The following is a 14414-nucleotide window of genomic DNA, read 5'->3' as shown; positions in this document are numbered from 1 at the left end:
TGTGGAGCCTAGGGAATTCATGATAGTTAGGGGAGGCCAGCTCTTCAACTTTTCTGACACACTGAAGGACAGCTCCAATTCCCTGTGTCTTCCCTCTGAGGTGGTAGATCACCAGCTCCCAGGGATAAACGTTTTTTTACTAAAACATTAATATATTAATACTGCCTTGCACCCCACTTTCTCTTTTCCCAGGCAATGTGTGCGTGTTTGATCTTGGCAGTTTGTCTTTTAGAAGTGGCTCATAAAAATCATCTGAGAGAATGCTGACTGAGGTCAGCTAGGTTTGTAGTGGATCCCCTCTCCCTCCCCAACAAAGGAAAACTTCAGCTTATTTGCTCCAGATTCTATCTTTGCAGCTCTGAGAGACTTTGTCACCTGGTTCTTAGAGACCTTGAACTATAAGATTATGACAGGATCACATGGAAGGCTCAGCACTTCTAATCTTCTGCCTCAGACTCCTCCTTCTCTCAAGGTCCCCTGTGGGCACAGTGTCTTGTCAGGGAATGTTTTCCCAGCTGGCTTTGGAGGTAGGCCAGACATCTCTCTCAGGCCCTTTAGCCCTTGCTGTTAAGTTCCCACACATGGCTGCACGCAACATGGAAAACTAACTTCCAACATGGGTTGATGAATTACGGCAGTGGGGAAAAGTCTCCTCTAGCCAGGCCATTTCTCTTCCCTGGTATTCCATAGTTTGGACTATAGTTAAATGGATAGAGGATCCGAGGTCAGAGCTCAAGTCTTGGCTGAAGTCACAAATCCTGGGGCTGTGAGCACTTGATCTGTTTGAGCCTGTTTTTATTGCTAAAAATGAAGAACTGATGACAATCCCAGCTTCATGCTGCTGTTCTGAGTCACATAACTCAATATATAGTATAAATGGGCTTTATAACAAGCCTGTAGCGTGTTTTACAGATGCCAGAGCTTGTTCTTAAAGACTAAATTTGGCTCAAAGAGAAATGTTTCTGGAAATTGAGCAGGAGGCCTGCTCTGTCATCACTGGTCTCCAGTTCCTGGCAAACCTGATTATTGCTCAAGGAGGCATTCGTGGCATCATTCTCCTGTTTATTTTTGTAATCTCATTTATGGTATTGTAAATGCTACCAGAAGCTTTGGTGATTGTTGAATATTTATCTTTGAAAACTCGAGCCAGGGTTGTACACTCATACCCAGAACTGTTTACCCCAGAGTAATTATTTGAGTTCTTAGAGCTATGTGTGATTCATTTTCCAATAAATTCTGGGACAGCAGAGCTGGCTATGTATGATAAATGAGGTATATCTCACTTGCTAGAATTCTGGATGGTTGAGAACTCCTGAAGGTATCTTAGTAGGTAAGCCCTACTTCAGGGCTATTACAACTTCCTACATGCTTCTGAGAATGAAGAGAGAGTGGGGAAGAGGGTATTTTTTATTTATTTATTTATTTTTACTGTAAGTGCTTTATGAGTTTAAAGCTAGAAGCCCTTGGAAAGTGAAAAGGGTCTTTGTGGACTGTCATCAGTTTGTTGGAATTATTACCCTGTTCTGACAAATTTTCTAGGTGTTCCCTAGACACTTAGGGATCATTGCTTACTTCCACCTTCTTGCCACTTCAAATGATAGCTCTTCCTTCTTCCTGGCTGTGTTAGAACTCTTTAAGTTATGGACGGAAGCAACCCAACTCTAACTGGGGTAAAGAGGGAGTTTGTGGGAAGGATACTGACGTATTTTATGTAACCATGAAAAGAACAGGTACAGCCGGAACCAGGAGGTTTTAGAGCAGGTAACTTCCCTACCAGCCCCCAAATTTCAGTGGCTCAATACAAACGAAGTTTATTTCTTGTGTGTACAGCAGTTCAACATGGTTATTCCTGGCTAGGCTGCCTTTAATGTTTCGGGCACCCAGCCTCCTTCCATCTTGTGATTCCTCTGTTCTTAGAGCTTTCCTCCTTTTAACCTGCAGACGGAGAAGGAGATGGAAGAAGGATCTCACATGGAAGGATTCCATGGGCCAGGTCTGAAAGTGGCTTATGTCATTTCTGTCCTCAGTCTATCGATTATAATTTAGTTTGTGACCCCATAATTTAGTTGTGACCCAATAACAGCTGAGAAAGGCCTGTTTGCCCAGGAAGAAAACAAAATGGGTTCGGTGAGCACCTAGCTAGTTTGAACCACACAGGGACTCAAAAGCTGTTAAGATTTCGTCCCTTGCCTTTGCTTCTCTCCTACGTCGCAAGGAGCATGGCCATGGATTGTTCCAGAACACTAAATCTTACTGTGGTTACCACCAGAGAGGACTGACCCACACTCACACTGGCTTCCAGTAAAAAAAATCTCAATCAGTGATGATTGGACCAGTTTGGATCCTATGACCACCCCTAGATCAATCAGCAGTGGCCAGAAGAGCAGGGTGATTTTGTATAGCTGTGGCCAGTGGGAGCCCCTCTTGGGCTGCTGCTAGTGAAGTGAAGGTGAATCACTGTGAGATAAAGAGTTGTCCCATTTGGCCAGGTGTGGTGGCTCACACCTGTAATCCCAGCACTTTAGGAGGCCGAGGTAGGAGGATGGCTTGAGCCTAGGAGTCTGAGAACAGCCTGGGCAACATAGTGAGACCCTGTCTCTACCAAAAATAAAAATTAGACAGCTGTGGTGATGTGCTTATAGTCCCAGCTATTCAGGAGGCTGAGGTGGGAGGATCCCTTGAGCCCAGGAGTTCAAGGCTGCAGTGAACCGTGTTCATGCTACTGCAGTCCTGCCTGGGTGACAGGGCGAAACCTTATCTTTTTTTTTCTTTTTTTTTTTTTGAGACAGAGTCTTGCTCTGTTGCCCAGGCTATTATAGTGGTGCGATCTCGGCTCACCGCAACCTCTGCCTCCCGGGTTCAAGCAATTCTCCTGCCTCAGCCTCCCAAGTAGCTGGGACTACAGGCGCATACCACTACGCCCAGCTAATTTTTTGTACTTTAAAAGAGACAAGGTTTCACCTTGTTGCCCAGGCTGGTCTCGAACTCCTGAGCTCAGGCAATCCGCCTGCCTCGGCCTTCCAAAGTGCTGGGATTACAGGCGTAAGCCACCACGCCTGGCCTATCTTTTTTTTTTTTTTAAAGTCACCCTATTTGCCATCCACTAAAAAGGCTCAACCTCTCCTTTAGTTTCTACTCTTGTGGAAAATTTAGCTCAATTTTATAGTCCTCTTTCCAACCCTTATTACCACAGCCACAACAAATGATTGCATTTCATGGAATCTATGTCACCATCATTTCTAATATATACAACTATTTTATGTACCACTGAGAAAACAAAAATGAGGTTCCTAATAATATCACAAAATGCTAAGATGCCATTATAAAATGCATCCTAGTTTCCAGCCTGTCAGAAATGTAAGAAAAAGTATTTTTAGAATTGATGAAGGATCATATTTATCACTTTAAAACAAAGCTCTATAATTTCATGCTTTGGTACTACTGCTCATTTAGTTTTTTCAGTCCATTTAAACAATACTTGCAGGCCAGGTAACAATGAATAAAACAAATTCAGCTTCTGCCTTCTTAAACTCTTACTGCCTCTCCCCTCTCCTCCTTTTCCATCATCCTGTTGTTATGAAGTACTTGTGTGTCAGACAGTCTGTTAAACAAATACTAGGGCTCAAGAAGGAATTTGATGGTTCTTATAGAACCTCAAGGTTCTTATAGTGTGGGTAGTAAGGGCAGCGGGGTGTTAAGAGACAATCATGCAAACAAATAAGTAAATAAAGTGGTCCAGGTCCTGTTATTAAAGTCTTTTTTTTTTTTTTCTTTTTAAGACATGGTCTCACTCTGTTGCCCAGGTTGGAGTGCAGTGGCTCAATCATGGCTTAGGGCAGCCTCAACCTCCCAGGCTTAAGCAGTCCTCAGCCTCCCAAGTAACTGAGGCTACAGGCATGTACCACCATGCCCAGCTAATTTTAATTTTTTATTTTTGGTAGAGACGAAGTTTCTCTATGTTGCTCAGGCTGGTCTCAAACTCTTAGGCTCAAGTGATCCTCCCACCGTAGCCTCCCAAAGCATTAGGATTATAGGCATGAGCCACCATGCCTGGCCCCATTATTAAAATCTATATAGGGTACTGTGGGCCCCAAAAGGAAGGGGAATGGCCAATTCTACTTTGAGGAGTGAGAATAGTTGTACCATTCTTATTCTTACTGTTAAAATGATTGTACACTATTAAAAGAGTAATAGTCTCTTTGGATAATTAATGTGTAGTTATTTCCAAAGATGCCTGATAATAATCAATAAGTTGGCCAAGATGTTTTCCAAAGCCTATTTGAATCACCTCAAATTTTCTATTGAGCTTTACCTTCAAAAGGTACATGTTCCAGCCTGGGCAACATAGTGAGACCCTGTCTCTACAAAGAATTTAAAAAAAAAATTAACCAGGCATGGTAGCATATACCTTGTAGTCCCAGCTACCTGGGAGGCTGAAATGAGAAGATTGCTTGAGCCCAGGAGGTTGAGGCTATAGTGAGCTGTGATCACGCCACTGTACCCCAGCCTGGGCAACAGAGTGAGACCCTGTCTCAAAAAACAAACAAACAATAAAAAAAAAAAAAAAACTGCCCGTTCCCCCTTTCCCCCTCCAAAAAAAAAAAAAAAAAAAAAAAAAAAAACCAGGCACATGTTGGTCTCTCTTTTTTTTTTTTTTTTTGGTATGGAGTCTCGCTTTGTGGACGGGCTGGAGTGCAGTGGCGCGATCTCGGCTCACTGTAACCTCCGCCTCCCAGGTTCAAGCAATTCTCCTGCTTCAGCCTCCCGAGTAGCTGGGACTACAGGCGCACGCCGTGACACCCAGCTAATTTCTGTATTTTTAGTAGAGACGGGGATTTCACCACGTTGGCCAGGATGGTCTTGATCTCTTTACCTCGTGATCCGCCTGCCTTGGCCTCCCAAAGTGCTGGGATTACAGGCATGAGCCACCACACCCAGCATCTTTTTGCAAACATTAATAAATAGTTTACAAGGACTTCTATAGAGACAAAACAAGGCGATATCAGATTTATCTTATTGTAGAGGCAGTCTGCCCTTCTTTACATTAATTATCTACCTACTTTAAAAAGATTCTTTTTAACCATGTGGTTCTTTTTCGAGCTTGAGTGGATGCTCCAGATCACATGCTCCAGCAGGGAGAAGGGCAGAGCATCTAAGAAGGGTGGAGTGCAGCCACTCAGGGACATGCTGGGGCACAGCAGCAGGACTTACAGCAATGGGATTTGGAGAGACGGTGGGTGAGGCTGTTTGGGCCTGGAATCAGCGAGCAGCTGTGACAGGACCTTTCCTTAGAGGTCGCAGAGCTCAGACAGCATGAACCTAGTGCAGGCTCGTTACCTCTCAAACAAGGATGCAGGCTAAAATTAAACTCATTTTGATTGGCTAGAAAACGTGCGAAGACAACCACAAGGTTGGGAAGTAAAGAGATTTTTTTTGAGGTTCATAGAAAGGTCAGCAGAGGGGCCAATGTTTGTCTGTGTCCTCTGACTATTGGAAAAAGAAAAAGCTTACCTATTGAGTTAGGGAAAGAATTCAGATTTTAAGTGTTCGTCTCTCTTCTGGTTTATAAAGAGCTTGGAAATGAACATTATGATATTCAGGATTTTTTTTTTTTTTTTTTTTTGAAACAGGGTCTCACTGTTGCCCAGGCTGAGTGCAGTGGTATTATCACGGCTCACTGCAGCCTTGACTTCCTGGGCTCAAGTGATTCTCCCACCTCAGCCTCCTGGGTAGCTGGGACTGCAGGCATGTGCCACCACATTTGGCTAATTTCTTACTTTTTAAGGATCTCACTATGTTGCCAGGCTGGTCTCGAACTCCTGGACTTAAGCAATCCTTCTGCCTCAGCCTCTAAGTGCTGGGATTAGAGGTGGGATTTTTTTTTAAACCTTCTAAGCCAGTACGTCTAGAGCAGGGTGCCTGGGGAGAGGGTGAGATTTGTGACTCCATGTCATTTTTGGGCATACGGGGCCTTGTGGAGAGAAGTGGGCATCATTTTATTTTTTGTAGAGACAGAGTCTTGCTATGTTGCTCAGGCCAATCTCAAACTCCTGGCCTCAAGCCATCCATCCTCTTATCACCCAAAGTGTTGGGATTACAGGTATGAGCCAGCATGCCCAGCCCCAAGTTGCTTCTTTAGAGGAAAGGAGAAAAGGCAGAATCTCTAGATCAACTTTGTGATTTATAAGTAACAGTATGACGACGAAGTGTGTGGTTGGAGTGTATTGTACTTGTGAATGGAGATGCTCTACTGAGGGATGGTGGAAAAGCACCCTCAGCCCTTTTTAGAACTCACTGTTAGCAATCAAAAAGAGGAAGACTGAAAGAAAAAAAAAAACATCCTTTGAAATCAGCAAGAGGTTTATACATAGCAGTGATTTATGGGTGAATAGAGGAGGAACATTAAAAGAATAATTGCTGGCTGTTTATTTTGGGAAAGTATGTGTAGTCAAGAGTCGAGGCAGGGAGCTTCATTTTTTCTTTTACCTTGCTCTATCTTCCATTAGTGTTAATAGGATCATATATTCAAGACTTTCCTTGGCTTGTTGCCCTGACATAATTGTTTGAATTCCTTGTTTTGGTATCATGTATTTTTAACAACAATAGAGGGAAAAAGAAATAATGTTGTGAGCTAAATTATTCTATATGCCTTATTGTGGATGGAATTTATTCTCTTGGGTCCATGACTATTAAGATTATCAGTTTAGATGATCTGTGTTTCTGATAGCTATTTCGACATAGCTTTATAATTTGCCCAAGGGGTTTATTCAGGGGATGGCTCCATGTATTTTTTATTTGGTGGAACAAGGTGAGTTTTAATCCTGGTTATCTGAGCTCCAGGCCCTTCCAGGTGCCACTGTCATCCAAAAGGCCAATAGAGTGGATTGTTCCTCTCACTGTGGCGTCCACTCTGGGGGCATTTATTAGGCAGTCACTTGATACACATTGACCCACTTGCCCCCTTGGTAGAGGAGTTAGTTCTTAGGGTTGCTGCTGCAGAATTCATTTATTCAGTTAGCAAATCACAGTTGAGTTCCTGTTGTGCCTTTGGTATTGTTTCAGACTTGGTACTGCTCTGCGTGAAGAGCCGGAATCAGACAATTCAAGGAAACCCAGCAGAATTAGAATGCTAAAATGTCAGGGTTTAAAGGGACTTTAGAGATAATCTAATCCAGAGGCAGCAAGCTTTTTCTATTAAAAGGGCCAGAAAGTAAATATATTAGGCTTTGGGGGCCACATATGGTCTCTGATGCATATTATTCTTTGTTTTTACAATCATTAAAAAATGTAAAAATGGTCTGGGTGCTGTGACTCACAGTTGTAAACCTAGCACTTTGGCAGGCCGAGTGGGGAGGATCACTTGAAGCCAGGAGTTTGAGACCAGCTTGGGCAACAAAGTGAGACCCCCATCTCTACAAAATACAAATAAATTAGCTGGATATGGTGGTATACACCTGTAGTTGTAGCTACTCGGGAGACTAAGGTGGGAGATGGCTTGAACCCAGGAGTTCAGGGGTGCAGTGAGCTATGATCACGCCACTGCACTGAAGCCTGGGCAATAGAGTGAGACCCTGTCTCTTAAAAAAAGTAGTAAAGATAATTCTAAGCTGGGGGTAGAGATATAGGCTGGATTTGGCCCATGAGCCATAGTTTGCCAACCCCTGATCTAATAGATTCCCCTCATTTTACCAGTGAGGAAACTGAAAGCCAAAAGGTGAAATACCGCCCCCCTCCCAGCCCTTTTTCTAAGTGGTGACACTTAGAAAAGGGTCCCTAGAGGTCAGGCCCACACCTTAGAGTGTCCAGTCACCTTGCATATGTATAGCTTTGGTCCCGAGGAAAGTATGAATCGTAGTTAATTTTAAGACACTGGGTGCCTATCACTTTCCAGGACTGTGTTTGGGATTAAGGATGCACAATTTGATACGACAGAGTTTTAGTCTCAGTCAGCTTAGTCTGTGCAGGCAGATGAGATGGCCATGTGGAATGTGGCATACAGAGACAAGCAGTAGGTACTGTGGAAGCACAGCAAGGCACTTCTCCCGCAGTGAGATAGGATACTTCATTCATTCATTGCACACACCCCCGCCCCCTCACTGTTGTTTTGGAAGCATCTGCCCAATCTAAAGGAATGGGACAGATCGGGGTCTGGCTTCCCCCAGTTACTTGTTTCTTTCTTTGGGGACTGTTACTTATGCATATGCCATATATGCCTGAGTAAGTAATGAGGTTAAAGGAAGTAAAATGAAAGATTCAGACAACTACTGAAGAAAGGTGATTTACTTGGCAGTTGCTTTGTTTCATCAGTTTATCTGAGCAGTGTCATTGAGACACATATGAAACCGTATAAGATCAATCATAGATCCTTTTAATATTCCAGAGCTTGAAGGGATTTTAGGATCACTTAGCTATAACCTCTCATTTAACAGATGAAGAGTCTGAAGCCCAGAGATTTTAAATTACTTACTCTGGGTCACACAGCTAATTATTAGAATCTCAGGGTGGATTTTAGATACAAATAGATACCTAGTATAACCACTCAGATAATAATAAAGATGAATAATTCTAGCCAACATTTACCTAAAGTTACTATAATATGTATAGTCATATACATAATCTCAGGTCTGATAGTAACTCAATGTAACAGGTACCCATTTTATAGCTGAGGAAACAAAACTTGGAGAGGTTAAGTCAATTTTGTCCAAAGCCACCAAGCCAATTAAGTGGTAGAGTCAGGATCTAGGCTCAAGTGTTTAACCATGGCAAAGCTCTTTATTGCAGTTTGACTAAGTGCTTGGATTGTGCTTCTCCATTAGTTTGTGACTTCCTGGTGGACAGTGGGCATGCCCTTTTCGGCTGTGTTTTTCTACTCTGGGCTTGGCGTATAAAACTTGTTCAATACATGTTTACAGAGCTGGGTGTGGTAGCTCATGCCTGTAATCCCAGCACTTTGGGAGGTCAAGGCAGGAGGGTCGTTTTAGCCCAGGAGTTCGAGACCAGCTTGGGCACAATGGCAAGATCCTATCTCTAGGGAAAAAATATATATATATGGGCACAGTGGTGGATGCCTGTAGTTTCAGTTGCTTGGGAGGCTGGGTGACAAAGCGAGACCTTGTCTCTATTAAAAAAAAAATGATTACAGAATAAATGAATAAATGAGTTAATCAATCCACACTTCTTTAAACAGTTGACACTTCTGGTGATGAGTGAATGGGAATTCAGTGTCTGTATTAGACCATGTCTAGATCTGCTGATGGCTAGTCCTTTCATGAGGTAGGCTAATGTGCAGATTTGGGCTAGGAGAGCCTATTGCCCTGCTGCTGTTTTTACAGTGCCCCTGACCATTTTTGAGAATTAATGTGTACAGTAGAATTCTCTTTGAACATCAAAGATTCCTTGAAGACCTGATAGCCTGCTTGGTTTCTCTGAATCTGATAAAGTTTGTAGAGACAACTGGAAGATTCTCTCTGTATGTGGTACCTTCCTTTTGCACAGCCATTTTAATTTAAAGCTGTAGTTTCAAACTATATTCTGAAGCATCCTGGGGTTTGTGGGCTAGCGAGTCAAGGAATTCTATAAGAAAAATGAGGCATGGATTTGGCTTTGAGCCAAATGATGCCTTTGCTGCATTAATTTTTCAGTTCTGATGAACAAGAACAACCAACTCATTAAATGTACAGTACCTGGCAGTATTTTCTTCCCTTTCTTATATAAGTTGAATGTTTTTCTCATCTGACAATGATAATACATGGGATAGCTCTACTGGGCTTTTTTGAAGCCAAAGATCTTTGAACAGATTTGTAGAGATAGTTCTAAAAAACAAACAAACAAACAAACTTCCTACCTGGGTTACTGTTTTTTATATAGAGAATGGGCTTTGTTTGCCATTCACTCTAAGAATTTTTCTATATGGCATAATAAAGCTGAAGTTCTTAGATTTTAGTTCAGAAAGCCATATCTTTTGAACCTAGGCCTCTGGGTTTGTCCACATAAGTCAATATACAGCATTAATAATTGCTGTATATGACTTGAGGGAAAAATCCAAATTAAATAAAGAAGGCTTTCATGAGGTTGTAAATAAACAGATTTAGGTTATAGTAGTAGGATTCTTTAGGGATTTTCAGGGGGTAGAGATGAATACAAGATACCCTTCTCATTTGCAGGCGTTTGAGAAATCTCTTAAAATAGAGAAACACAGGAATATTTGTTTTCCAGCACAAAATAATTCAAAGACCTGCCCATGTTTCTTGCCAAAGCTTTGTTCTTTTCAAGTCCCATCCAACCCTACACAAATTTTTTTTCTGATTATATCAGAAGAAAACCTCAGTGGCTGCTTGCTGTTAACACACCTCCCTTTAAACATTTCTTAGTTTCCTAATGAGTCTTTCATTTAACTATATCATAATATAACCCTGGTTTACTGCACTTTATACCTGCTCCCCTCCCCCTTCAGCAGCAGTAGTGCTGCCTCCAGTAAAAAGGGGCAGGGGGTGGAGGATGGAAATAATCTGTTCACTGCATGGTAGCTTGCTGTGTTACAGGGTAAATAGGGGTGTGTGTTTTTTTTCTATCTAATTTTTTATTTTGAAAAATCTAAAACAAACGTATTAGTACAAAGGACAACCAAAAAACCCTTTACTTAGGTTTACTAATTGCTAACATTTTGCCACATTTGATTTATCTTTCTTTAGAAATGTATATTTACACTAGGGGGTAGGGCAGATATCATGATCCTTTATCTCTAATATGTATCAGTGTAAGGGGGATATTCTCCTAAGTGTTAGGGGGATATTCTTCTTCATAGCCATAATACCATTATCATGCCTTAGAAATTTAAGTGATTCCATAATGTCATCTAATATAGAGTCCATATTTAAATTTTGCCTTTGATCAGCTAGCTGATAAACAAATCATGTCAAAACTTAGTGGCTTAAAACAACCACAGTTTATTAGTGCTCATAATTCCATGGACCAGTTAGGTGGTTCTTCTAATGTGGGTTAGGCTCAGCTGATCGTCTGGGCTCCTTTATACCTCTGGAGTCAGCTGCTGGCCTGACGAGGAGCTGGCTGGTCTAAGTCGGCCTCAGTTTGGATGGCTTTTCTTTGCTCCAGAGGGGTCTCTCATCCTCCAGCAATCTAGAACAGGCTTGTTTCCATGCTTATGGGCGGGCTCTAAGAGAGTGGAAGAGTGCAAAGCGTTTTTAGGCCTAGGCTTGGAATTGGCACAGCATCACTTCCACAATCTTTTGGTCAAAGCAAGTCACACGCTCCTCTTGATGGAAATAACTGCAAAGTCATATTGCTCAAGGGCGTGGATACAGGGGCATGAACAATCACAGCCATGTTTGCAATCTGTCATACCCCTGTTGTCCAAATACTGTTAATAATAATGTTAATGTTATAATGTTAATCATTATAACTGTCGGTTTGTTTTTAATCCAGGATCCAAACAAGGTTACACATTAAATTTAGTTGTTATGCCTCTTTTGTCTCTTTAAATCTATAGGAGTCTCCCCCCTTATTTGTGTTTTATGATATTTTTAAGATTCCAGGTCTGTTTTCTTAACAATATCTCATAATCTGAATTTGTATAATTATTTCTGCATGATTATATACAGGTTAAATATTTTGGGCAAGAATTCTAAAGCTGAGGTTGTATGTTTCCCATTTCATCACAAAAGGAGGCACATAATGTCAGTTTGTCCAGATCATTAGTGATGCTAAGTGGAATCACTGGCTAAAATTAGGGAGCTGCCAGATTTTGCAGTCATGAAGGTGCCATTTCCTAGAGAAAGATTTGTGGGTTTTTTTGTTTTTGTTTTTTGTTTTTGTTTTTTTTTTTTTGGAGATGGAGTCTTGCTCTATCACCCAGGCTGGAGTGCAATGGTGCGATCTTGGCTCACTGCAACTTCCGCCTCCTGGATTCAAGCAATTCTCCTGCCTCAGCCTCCCAAGTAGTTGGGATTACAGGTATGCTCTGCCACGCCCGGCTAATTTTTTGTATTTTTTTTTTTTTGTAGAGACGGTGTTTCACCGTGTTGCCCAGGATGGTCTTGAACTCCTTAGCTCAGGCAATCTACCCACCTTGGCCTCCCAAAGTGCTAGGATTATAGGCATGAGCCACTGCACCTGGCCTAGATTTGTTTTGAGTATGGACATTTGGTGTTAGCCTTCTTCCAATCACATCAACGTATATTTGTTAGATACCTATTGTATATCTAGTCTGATTTAGTGCTATGGGGCTCTAAAAGAATGGTAAGGAATGTTCCCTGTCTGAAGGAATATATAATTTTCTTGAGTTACTCTTTTAAAAACTGAACAAATAGGAGAGGAGTGGTGATTCTAAGTTAAAAACTCTGTCTCTACTAAAAATACCAAGAAAATATTTTTCTTTTTTTGAGACAGAGCCTTACTCTCTTGCCCAGGCTGGAGTGCAGTGCTCCCTGCACCTCCGCCTCCCAGGTTCAAGCGATTCTCCTGCCTCAGCCTCCTGAGTAGCTGGGATTACAGGCATGTGCCACCACACCTGGCTAATTTTTGTATTTTTACTAGAAACAGAGTTTTACCATGTTGACCACGCTGGTCTCACACTCCTGGCCTGAAGCGAAATCTACCCAGCTCAGCCTCCCAAAGTGCTGGGATTATAGCCATGAGCCACCTCACCCTGCCTAGGTTAAAAAAATTTTTTTTAAATGTTTTAAAGTTAAAGAGTTTATAAAAACCTTTTTTTTTAACAAAAAAAAAAAAAAAAAAAGCTTAATGAAGTTCACAAACTGAACACATTAGGGTAACCAGTACCCAGATTAAGAAACAGAACATAACCAACATCTCTATAAGACTGATTTTTCTGCAGCCAATTAAGCCTTCTGAGTTCCTTTCCTCCTTCGGGCCTGGTGTGCAATAGCTGCAAACAGCAGCTTCCTTGGTAGTGTATGCAGCCTGTTTCTTGTATGGGTTGTTCTAAGGGACCTTGGAGACAGGCCTTTCTAATGTATGTTTATGTCTCTGACCTTGTACTGTCCCCAGTGTAGGCTCCAAACAGTGGAGGTGCCTTTGGAAAGCCTCAAGGAGCCTTGGCCAGGGTTCATACTGGCCAAGTCATCATGTCTATGCACACCAGGCTACAGAACCAGGAGCATGTGATTGAGGTCCGCCGCAGGGCCAAGTTCAAGTTCCTTGGCCACCAGAAGATCGACATCTGAAAGAAGTGGGGCTTTATGAAGTTCGATGCAGATGATTTTTTTTTTTTTTTTTTTTTTGAGACAGAGTTTCACTCTGTCTCTCAGGCTAGAGTACAGTGGTGTGATCTCAGCTCACTGCAACCTCCACTTCCCAGGTTCAAGCAATCCTCCTGCCTCAGGCTCCCGAGTAGCTGGGACTACAGGCACCTGCCACCATGCCCAGCTAATTTTTGTATTTTTTTGGTAGAGACGGGGTTTCACCATGCTGGCCACGGTGGTCTCGAACTCCTGGCCTCAAGTCATTCACCCACCTCGGCCTCCCAAAGTACTGAGAATAAAGGCGTAAGTCACTGCACCTGACCAGGGCAGATGAATTTGAAGACATGGTGGCTCTGGGATGAGAAGTGGCTCATCCCAGATGGCTGTGGGGTCAAATACATTCCTCTGGGCCAGTGGTATGCCCTGCTTTCATGAGGGCTTCCACTGTGCTGCTCCCTCCTACTGCCCACCAATAAATCCTACTTCCTGTCCAGAAAAAAAGGATACTGATTTTTAACTGTATAGAACTTATATCCAAAATGGTGGTTGTCGTTTTCAATACCAAGTTATGAGCGATTCAAAAAAATCAATATTATTTTAAGTTCAAAATGATGTTATTCAATTTGATCACTCTCTGTACTGTATTCAGGCTTGATTCAGAGTAACTTTTCACCATGTCCATTTGTCAAAATCTCTTTTCTTTCATTTCTGTCTTAGAGCAGAAGGTGACTTCTTTCTCAAGGGTAGCTATCCCCTCTTGACGTGCTGGGGTCTGGTCATCCTGTTTCTTTCCTGCATCTTCTGCATCTATCTTCTGTCTTCAGCTTTTCCTTTTCTTTTGGCTCTTGCTCCTTACCTTATACTCTTTATAACAGCCTTGCTGCTTCTCCTCATCAGACTACTTACTTTTCTTTCCCTTTCCCTCCTTTTATTGCTAAACTTCTTAAAAGAGTGCCTCATCTTCCTGTTTAACCCATTCATCCAGTTGCCCTTTGAAACTTGGTTTATTTCCCCACAGTTCCAGAGAAGTCCTTTGACAAACTCCTACTTATTAAGTCGGCCACTTTTTCAGCCTTTATTCTTTTAGATTTCTGCTTCCTTTGGAAGTCTTACTCATCTTTTCTTTGAGACTGCCTCCTTCCTCAGCTTCCATTGTTGTGTGCTCTTGTTTCTCTGCCTACTGCTCGGAGCTCT

At 42.1% G+C, this 14414-nt stretch overlaps 1 protein-coding gene and 1 non-coding gene across 5 annotated transcripts in view; both read left to right on the top strand.

Annotated features, from left to right (window-relative positions):
• The window catches only part of RAB30 (RAB30, member RAS oncogene family), a 98926-nt gene that overhangs the window by 18717 nt on the left and 65795 nt on the right, over positions 1–14414 (top strand). The gene's annotated exons all lie outside the window — the stretch shown is intronic.
• Positions 12848–12982, top strand: LOC112607475. Its single transcript, XR_003115816.1, has one exon. It is a non-coding gene; the product is annotated as a small nucleolar RNA SNORA70 (small nucleolar RNA).

Source organism: Theropithecus gelada, chromosome 14 (assembly GCF_003255815.1).
Source record: "Theropithecus gelada isolate Dixy chromosome 14, Tgel_1.0, whole genome shotgun sequence".
NCBI lineage: Eukaryota > Metazoa > Chordata > Mammalia > Primates > Cercopithecidae > Theropithecus > Theropithecus gelada.
The sequence above is the reverse complement of the archived record's forward strand: the minus strand, read 5'-3'. Positions and strand labels throughout refer to the sequence as shown.